Source organism: Peromyscus leucopus, chromosome 17 (genome assembly GCF_004664715.2).
Source record: "Peromyscus leucopus breed LL Stock chromosome 17, UCI_PerLeu_2.1, whole genome shotgun sequence".
Lineage (NCBI taxonomy): Eukaryota > Metazoa > Chordata > Mammalia > Rodentia > Cricetidae > Peromyscus > Peromyscus leucopus.
This window is the reverse complement of record NC_051077.1, coordinates 4994416-5004794: the sequence shown is the minus strand read 5'-3', so window position 1 is coordinate 5004794 and position 10379 is coordinate 4994416.

Below are 10379 nucleotides of genomic sequence, written 5' to 3'. Positions count from 1 at the left end.
AGAAAGAGCCTAACGGCAGTGTGGACTTGAGAAGCATGAAGACAGACCATCACGGGTGTGGTGGTTTGAAAGAAAACTCCCCCCAAAGGGAGTGGCCTTGTTGCAGGAAGTGTGTCACTATGGGGGCCGGGCTTTGAGGTCTCTTTTGCTCAAGCTTTGCTCAGTGTGACCCTCAGACCACTTCCTGTTGCCTGCAAAATGTAGGACTCTCAGCTACTTCTCCAGCACCATGTCTGCCTGCACAGCACCATGTCCCTCCACGATGACAATGAACTGGACCTCTGAACTATAAGCCAACTCCAGTGAAATGTTTTCCTTTGTAAGAGTTGCCGTGGTCATGGCGTCTCTTCACAGCAATAGAAAGCCTAACTCAGACAGTGGGTATCTGCCAAAGTCAGGTGTGATGCTGACTGAACCTTTTACACCTTGGGTGCCCGGTACAACTGGGTTGGTCCAGGCCACCAGCAGCATTAAATCTCCACAGACGAAAACTCTAACACAGTCACCCTTCCCAAACCTGACAGGGACGAGATTCTCACCTTCCCTTACAGTACCCATCTCAGATTGAAGGAGATGGTACCTGCTGTGTACTGGGTAGTGGAGCCGTCTTTCTCCAAGGAGGGTGTTCACCTGATTCTACCATTGGCCTGGCAATTCTCGGCTCTGCCTGTCCCTTTATGGTCTACCTTTCCTGCACACAGCCTTGGGGGAAGTAGAAAGAGGCAGGTGGTCTATAGGTCGTAGTCACAGAGTTCTTTCCTAATCCCAGGCGCTCTGGTTGGCTCCTGTTGGAGACTGGGTGTTGTTTTCTCACACAGGCCACACCAGACAGTCCCCAGACTTTTTTTTAAAAGCCTGTTAAGACTGCATGCACTGCACTGCATCCTGCTCCCCCCAGTCAATTAAATTCCAATGACTGTCAGGAATGGCGCCAGTTGCTCTAAGTACTTCCAGCTTCTTGGCATGAAAATAAATAATTAGATGTTTGTTGGTTCATTTAAAATCCAGCGCATGCTGTGTAAGAGGGAAGTGGTCCCTCGGGACTCCCTTAAGGCAGCCTCGTGTGGCCAAGCCACGCCCTGCAGGGGTGAATCTGCATATGGACTCTTCCAGAGGCTTCTTAAATACTGTGTGTGCGTGAGCCCTCCCTTCTCTTCATACACTGCAGACCAGTGCCTAAGACCCCGGTACTCAGAGATCACGTGATGTGTGTTATCCATGAAGTGCCCAAGGCAATGGTGACTATGGAAACTGAGGCCACCTGTGAGATGACCCTATGCCAGTCTTGCCCTTGAAGGCACTTTAAAAGTCCAGATGACTCCCAGCCTGAGTTGGTACCTCATGCCTCAGTGAGGAATACGACAAGACTGTCTTCCTTAGCTCTCTGTCCTCCTGAGTGGAAAGCCCTGAGTGATGAGGGATGCCGCTTTAGACCGTCACGTACGTCTGCTGCTCCTGTCTTTTGCTCTCGGTGGGCTGGAGGTTCGGGGAGACTGCTTCAGCCGACCTCAGTTCCTGAGAGGAGATAAGTCCTTATCAAGTGAGCATTACAATCATCCCCTTAGCAAGCCAGTAGGTTCACAAGTGTGAATCCTAATAGACACTTTCTTTTGAGAATCGCTTTAAAAGGAAGTAAAATTTTAATAGTTGAGATGTTCTTAAAAATATGTTAATACTCTGAAAGCAGGCTGTCGGCAGTTGAACAAGATTTCACTTTTGTAAGTATATAACTCAAACTTGTATTGATGATGAATCATAAAGAATTTTATTTTAAATCAATCATTTGGTATACACAGTTTTACCGTTTATTAAAGAGGAAATTTGCATACTAATGAGATGGATGTGCTTGTTCATTTTTGAGGAAAAAAATTAAACCTCTGCTGATTACTTGATCTTGTAGGACACAAAGCATCTTTGTTGTTTGTTTTTTTTTTTTTTTTTCAGAGTTGGTCAATTTTTTTTAAAGATTTTTATTGGTTTAAATATTAAGGCCACTCCATGTGGTTAAAAGGGAGGTTTATTTTGAGGGGTAACTTACAAGTGAAGGGATAGGTAACAGGGTCTGGGAAAGGTGTAGCGCAGTCCGGCGGTGTTCTCTGGAGAACTCTGCTCGGTCTAGCTCCAGCGTCCAGGCTCCAGGATCTTGGGTCTTCAGGGTCCTCTCTCAGCCCTGCCTTGTAGGTGTGACAGTTACCGAAGCCTCAATGGGGTGGCACTTCCAGGTCAAAGTTGGAATGGCTATGCACTACAGATTTTTTCTTTTTAATTACATGTGTGTATGTTGCATGTTGCCTGAGGTGTGTGCATGTGAGTTCAGGTGCCCATGGAGGCCTAAGGTGTCAGATCCTCTGGAGCTGGAGGTGCAGGTAGATGTGAGCTCTTAGAGAACCACTGCATGGCATGTATGTCAGGAGCTAAATTGAGATGGCCAGAGGTACAGTCTACACTCTTAACTGCTCAGCCATCTTTTCAGCCCTGAGATGGTATTTTTTTTTATAACTGAATGCTGAGAGTACTATTTCATATAAATATGTAGCACAGAACGGCAGAAGCTATGTGTGGGGCCATTTCATAAGTTATTGGAATTTTGTCCTAATCCTAAAACAAAATTCATTGAACAATTCTTCTTATAAAACTCAAGCAACTAATAACAGCAATTTTAAAAATGAAATATTCAAACAAAATACACTAATTTTAATACATGCTGAGGAATGACAGAAAATATTGGAAGTCTTCATTTTCTGTAATTAAGCATTTTCCATAAGAGCAGAAAACACTGAAATTCCTAACATTACCATCAAATTTGAGCCAGGATGTTTCAGGCAGCATCCTTTGGCACTGCTGGGCATAACAGCATACACAGTGAAAAGTTGTATATGCCATGTGCTCAGAACCACGGTTGCAGTGAGGTGTCATGATACATGGGTGAGTGCCACAAGAAACACCCTGAATGTGTTACATGTTTGGTTCCAGATACAATTTTGGCTTTTGCACATCCTTCTGTTGTCTAATTTTTTGTGACCTCACATTCAGTTCTGTGACCCCCGTCTGGGAATCTAAGAAGCTGGGATTTGCAGTCCTACAGTCGACCAGAAAGTTGAAATGGTTCCTTGTTACAGTGAAGGAAATTCATTGTTCATGAGATGGAATGGACTTGCCCCTGGTCACACATTTTATACAAACACAGCAGTGTTCTCCTCCTGTCCAGCCCAAAGCCTTGTTCCTTTGTGACGAAACGCCACCTTTCCAAATGAACAGAGGTCCTTGCTACAGAACACAAAGCGAGAAGGCTGCTAGCACCAACGAGAACACACGGAAGTCCTCTCCATCTTGATCCTATTTTGTTAGAAGTTAAACATTTGTTAGTTTGGTGTAGCTGACATTTTATTTGGGTCTCCAACCAGTCCCCAAATCATGACATGGAGACTTATTATTAGTTATGAATGCTCAGCCTTAGTTTAGGCTTGTCCCACTATCTCTTTTAACTTAATTTAACCTGTTTCTCTTCATCTGTGTTTTGTCTCAGGATTTTTTAACCTTTCTTTCATTCTGTATGTCCTACTTTGCTGCTTCCTCCGTGTCTATCTGACTGGCTTGGCTTCTCCCTGTTGTCTCCTTTTCTTCCTTCTCCGAGTCTAAATTCCTCCTCCTACTTCCTCTCTCTGCCCAGAAGTTCCTCGTACCTCTTTCCTTGATATTGGGCATTCAGCTTTTTATTAGACTAATCAGGTGCCTTAGGCAGGCAAGGTAAAACAGCAACACATCTTTACATAGTTAAACAAATGCAACACATCTTTACATAGTTAAACAAATGCAACACATCTTTACATAGTTAAACAAATATTCCAAAATAGTTTGGTTTTGGTGTTTTGACAGGATCAAATGATGTGCCCCAGACAGCCCTTGAACTCATGCCTCAGACTCTCAAGTGCTACGATTTCAGGTATGAGTCACCATACCTAGTAGAGGGTAAAGGTGCCCATGAGCTATACCTCTTATTAAAGTGGCTTGACTCGCTTCAAATGGCAGGATCCTTGTGCATGTGGTCAGTGGTCAGGCAGCTCCAGATGGACACACTGAAAGTGGAGAGAGCTCCGTGCTGCAGAAGGCACAGCCACAGGAGCCAGAATGCACAGGCCTTGGTCCTGTGCCAGCCCTGGCAGCCAATGCACATGTTGTCACACAAATCTGCTCTCTTTTGGTGAATGCAGTGCAGTTTGGAACATGAGCGATGGCTTTGGTGCCATGTACAGTTTAGCATAACAAGAATCCAAATAAAAATAAGACATCCATCTCACTCTTGATCCTAAATCACTACAAAAATTAATTTTCTGGTCATCTTTAACTAATATAGCCCGAAGTAGTAAATTCTCAAAAGTGTAAATTAAATAATTCCCTTCGATAGTGTACCCTGGAAACCTCAAAGATTGTGTACGATAATAAAAAAAAATGGTGGCATCTTATCCCCATCCCCCCCTCAAAATGTAACTATACTGAGAAACAGGGCCTTCACAGAGGTTACTCTCAGGATAGAGAGGTCACGGGGGCAGGTCCGGACCAGCATGACCAACGTCCCAAAGGCAGAAGAGAGAGACAGATACCACAGAGCGAAGTCACGAAGACAGGAAGAGGCTCAGAGACGAAGCAACTGGATATCCGTGGTAGGTGTCCACACCACAGGACACGGAAAGCTGACCGGCACAGAAGGAACCCCTCTGAGTGCCCACAGAGAGGGCAGAGCCTGCCGAAACGTTGGCCACAGGCTTGTGCCCCAAGAGCTGTGGTTTATAGGCCCCAGCTTTGGTATTCTGTGGCTACAACCCCATGGCACGGAGAGAAATTTTGCATGGTTATATAAATAGATGTGGGGGTTTTTGTTTGGTTTTTTGTTTGTTTTTGTTTTGTTTTTTGTTTTTTCAGTCAGCCTGGACATGGACCAGATGACCGTAAGTGTCTTTACCTTTCCAATCCATTATGGACTCCTTTGCAGTTTACAGTAAATGTAACATTTAATGAAGAACGTCTGAGGGCTGGGGTGCGGCTCCGTGGAAGAGCGTATGTCAAGCATGGGCAGGGCCCTGGGTTCCATTCACAACACTTCAAAGAAACAAATGAACGAGAGTAAAAGCCAAAAACAGGCTCAGTGCAAACGAAGAAATGAATGAACAGAAATGAAGCGCAAAAACAGGGACTAGATGAACAGCAGTCACCACGGGACTGAGCGGGCAAGAGGTCCCAGCGAGCATACTGCTTTCAGCACCTTAGTGTGGTGGGGGTGACCTAAATCATGCTGTATGTAGCCTTGCCAGGACGGGTCCTCTGGGGTGACCCTGCCTTGTTTCCCCATGCCTTCCCAAAGACCTCAGCTTGTAGGAGTGGAGGGAAACTGGAATTCCTCTTTCACTCTGTCTTACCCCCAAACTCACTTCATCAAAAGCAGGTGCAATACTTCTGAGAAGTTAGCCGGCCAGCGCGGGGTGGGCATGGGGGTCTGGAACCCGGGACTAGACTATTTCCACAGACGTTGGCGGAAACCTGACCACTTGGCAAACATCACCCGTGTGTTCGGAGCACACAGGCCGGCCTCCTTCCCCGCTGTTGCTGTCTGGGATGAAAGGAGGTGATGGTTTGCAGGCTCAAAATGGCACTTTGAAAACACGCAGCGTCCCCTAGGCTGGCCACTTTTAACACTCTGATCTCTCAGGTGGCATAAGCCACTTCAAGTTAGGCCAGTGTGCTTATGCTGGTACCATGCCAAAGCTTTTGCTCCCCCCCCCCCACGCTCCCGACTCCCGCTTCTGCTCCCAGCATCCTGGGAAGTGGGTCAGCCTGAGCAGGCCTGGCCAGCTGCCTTGCTGTGCAGGGGGGGGGGAGCGTGCCTTCCCCCCCACTTCCTTCCCTGCAGCCTCTCTCCCTGCATCCAGAAGCTGTTTGTTCTCCAGTGGGAGGAGCAGGAAATGAGAAAAGCTGCAGGCGCTGGCTAGAAGGACCTGACAGGCAGTCCTCCACGACCCCGTGGGGGCCCTTTTCCTCCTGTCCCTGGGTGGGAGAGAGTCAGAGCGCCTCTTCTAGCTCCTGCCTGAATGAGCCACCAGCCTGCACCTGCTGGTCCCTGGAGAAGGCCCACGTCAGTAGCCCTCCACATGCCCCAGCCCGCACCACAACTCCCTGCTGGGCCCAGGGATGCAAGGAGGCTGTATGATGATGGTGGCCTTGGTCTCTGCAAAGCTACCCTGGGCAGTCAATAAATCCTGCCTCATCCCCAACCAGAAGAACATTTCTCCCCCTCTTTTAGCTTGCTCTGCCTCCCCTTCACCCTGCCTCCCCTGCCTTCCCCCATCAGGGCTCCCAAGTTGTGTTTCTGGAAAATTAAGTGGAAGAGGTTCAGAATGCAGATATGGTCTTTATGCCTCATGGGGTAGACGTGGGCAAGCTCCCCTTCACCAACTCTGGCAGCAGGATGAAGGCAGGCCCCTTCTCCAGGGGAAATTGTCGTCACCTGCCCTGGGCCCTATAGCAGGAATCTTAAAAGTTCTTATCAATAAAATCAAACCTGAGCCAGGTATTGGGGTGAACGCTGGAAGATCAGAGAGACAGAACAAGCCACAGCTAACCTCACCTGGCCAACTTCTCAGCTGATCCTGTTTCCTCAGACTGGAGGCCTCTGTGTCCTCATTATCAGAATGGCTCTCAGCTGAACTGTGCTGCTCAAAATCTAAAAGCTTAACCAGCCAAATGCTTCTAGTTCCTGATCTTCTCGCCTTATAGACCTTTCTGCTTTCTGCCATCACTCCCTGGGATTAAAGGCTTGCTTTCTGGGATTAAAGGCATGAGTCACCATGCTTGGCTGTATCCTTGAACACATGGGTTTCTGCCTCTGGAATGCTAGGATTAAAGGCGTGTGCTACCACTGCCTATCCTAGGTATCTAGTGGCTTTTCTGTTCTCTGACCCCAGATAAGTTTATTAGGGTACACAATATTTTGGGGAACACAATACCACCTCAGGGCCCACCTTCCAGCTGGGAGCGTAGGGCCTGCACACTCAAGAAAGCAGTTGTTTCTTCCTGAGGTGTTGAGAACACGCTTTCCTCCTGCTCTCCTTCTTGAATGCACGCCAGATATCTGCACTCTCCTTGGCCTGTCACTGCTGAAACGAGCTGGCTCTAAATGTCTCCAGGGTCCCTGTCCTCCCCTCCCTGGGCCTCCCCAGTGTTTCACCTGTGTCTAAGAGGCTTGTTCAAGATGGCCAGGCTGGAGCCAAGCCAGCATGGACAGCTCCTTCACACACCTCGCATCTGTAGGCATCACTCACTAGGATTCTGCTCTCCGTTTCTTGATGGATTATGGGATTCTAGGATCCTGTCCTTCTTGGGTTCTTTTTTTTTTTTTTTAAAGATTTATTTATTTATTATGTATACGAAAGAGGGTGCCAGATCTCATTACAGATGGTTGTGAGTCACCATGTGGGTGCTGGGAATTGAACTCAGGACCTCTGGAAGAGCAGTCGGTGCTCTTAACCTCTGAGCCATCTCTCCAGCCCCCTTCTTGGGTTCTTACAGGCCATGGCAGGGCTCCACTGTGCAGGCTTGGATGCTCCATTTGAACCGGGGGCCCCCAGAGGTGCCAGGTTCTGCAGAGAGGGCAGTCAGGATTAAATGACAAGTTCCCAGGCAGCAGGCCACAGTCTCGTGACCACGACCACCGGAGTTAAATGCACCTGACGGGTGAGGTGCTGCTGACTGAGTGGGTGGGGCTCGCTGGGCTTTGTGTCCTCTCCACACACCACAAGGGCAGCCGGAGCAACAAGCCAGGCTCAGTGCTGACCCTGTCTCCTCCTGCCCCATTGGTGACCAGCGCGGGCTCCTGACAACCTTGTCAGACAGTAGCCACATGGCTGAGCCAGCCTGGGTCTACCAGAGTCGGGGGAGTACATTCCAAACTCCCTGAGCCTTAGCTCTCTACCTGCAACAACTTGTCTGTTACATGGTATTACATCAAAACCACAACGAGCCCTAGTCAGGAGCACAGACATCCACAGGGAAGTAGAGTTCTATCGGCATCTAAGAAACACACGCGCGACCCATATGGACAGAAGCTCTCAGATGCCAAGAAAGGGTTAATTCTTTCCCAGAGTCCCAGGGAGCACTGGCCCCAAGCCCAGGGTGACCAGCAGCTGCCTCTGTTATTTCCACTCCAATAGACATTGCCCAACCAGTCCCTCATGGAAAAGCAGCAATTTATTAGAGAAGAGCAAGTATGTGTGCGTGTATGGATGCAAATGTAGACCTGTGTGCAGGTGTGTGTGTAAATATGTATTTACACAGGGATGGAGACCTGTGTGTGTAACTGTGTGTATGCACATAGGTACAGACCTGTGTGTGTAAATGTGTGCATATTCACCATGTTTGTATGTGTGTGTGCACCGTGTGTGTGTGTGTGTGTGTGTGTGTGTGTGTGTGAATGTGTGTGCTTATAAGGGTAGAGAAGTGCTAGGGTAGGGAAGCAGTCTCTTCAAGGACGGGAACTATCAGAGCCCTGGACCCGAGCCGATATTCTTTAGTGGAACTTTCTCTAATCCCATGTGAATACTCTGCTTTGGGAAGCAGGGCCTGCAGCCCAGCAGGGCCAACGACTGCAGAGGTGAAAAGCTCCAAGTTGGAGATGTGGAGGGCAGGCGCCATGCGGGCCTTCATCCCCAGTCCCTAGGGCATATACCCAAGCTGGGGCTGGCGAAGCCTTACATCAGCTACAGAAGATGCATGGAGCTGGGGGGGGGGGAGCATGTCCAGACTCTGGCAGATAGGGCCACTGTCAGGGCTCCTCCTGGACTATGGCTCTAGGGGACCACCTGCTTTGGGGAGCCAATAAATCCTGTTGGCGCCGGCCCTGACCACTGTCTTCCACAAGGTTAGATGTCATGGCTTGAGGTAATGCTGGGTGCAGAGCACTTTGAGTGACAGTCCTCGGCCGAAGGGTGGAAGCGAACCCACAACCCGTTCTTCTAACGACAACAAGGCATTCCAGGCTCCAGCAGCAACGGCTACACAGACATTGCCTCATCTCCCTGAAACAATGGCAAGACACTCAACCCTGCCTAACGAGGCCACCGTTGGTGGCAGGATCTGTCAAGCTGGGCCTGAGGACTGTACACACCCCAGGGCCACCGCTGTGCGCTCAACACCACCGCTCAGGTCCTCTCTGGCCAGAAGCCAGCAAATAGGTCATTCTGTCCTCTGGTGGGTGGGGCTGCCAAGCTGGTGCCAGCACAGACCCAGGACAGCTTGCCCATGCTTCCAAGGAGCTGACTGCTGAGTGCATTTGCAGCACTCTGGGGGAGAAGAGGCCTCTCTCTGCCTCCAGGGGTTCCTTGTGCTGATCTGGGGACACAAAGTCCTATTAACCCCAGCCCACTTCACCAGGGCCTTGCTGAGTGCTGGCTGGTTGTGGGGCCTGCCTGTGTGCTGAGGTCCAGGTGATGATACAGTGGGCAACATCCTGACTACCTGGGCTTTGTTGTTATTCTGAGACAGGGTTTCTCTGTGTAGCTCTGGCTGTCCTGACCAGGCTGGCCTCGAACTCAGAGATCCACCTGCCTGGCATGACTACCTGTTCTTACATCACACCCTGACTCCTTGGTTCTGCTTCATGGTACTCTGACGAGCTCTCCCTTTACCTCTCTCACATCTCAGATCCAGGAAGGATGGGCAATAGCAGCTAACCCAGGGGGTGGGCAGTTGTTAGACTGTGTTTGCATCTCCTGAAATTTTGTCAAAACCTTCCCATTTTTATGAAACCTTTGTATCTGGAGGGGTCCCGGGAGCTGGGACACAGGATGGGGATCTCATGATGGTGCTAGGGCTTTTGTTTGTTTTTCGAGACAGGGTTTCTCCGTGTCGCTTTGCGCCTTTCCTGGAACTCACTCTGTAGCCAAGGCAGGCCTCGAACTCACAGAGATCCACCTGCCTCTGCCTCCCAAGTGCTGGGATTAAAGGCATGTGCCATCACTGCCCGAATGCTAGGGGCTTTTGTAGTTGAAAACATCGTGTTTCACATTTCTTCTCCTTCCCAGGAAGACAGTGAGAAGCTGACTTTGAGGGCTGTGATTGGATGTTGCTCTCTGAGGAGCTGACCCAACCTAGCACCTGAAACACATCTCTCAAGACTGGGGGCTTAAACTGAGGCTGCAGGTCCTAGAGACAGGTGCCAGCATGACGGGGTCCACATTTCATTCCCAGGCCTGGGAGAACTTAACGTCACTCTGACACGTAACAGGCTTACGAGCTGGCTCCTCGCGGCTCATTAAGTGTGTTGACACTCAGCATGTTGCTTTGTTCAGTGGCCGCTGACACACCTGTGTCTCTCAAATCCAGGACTCACC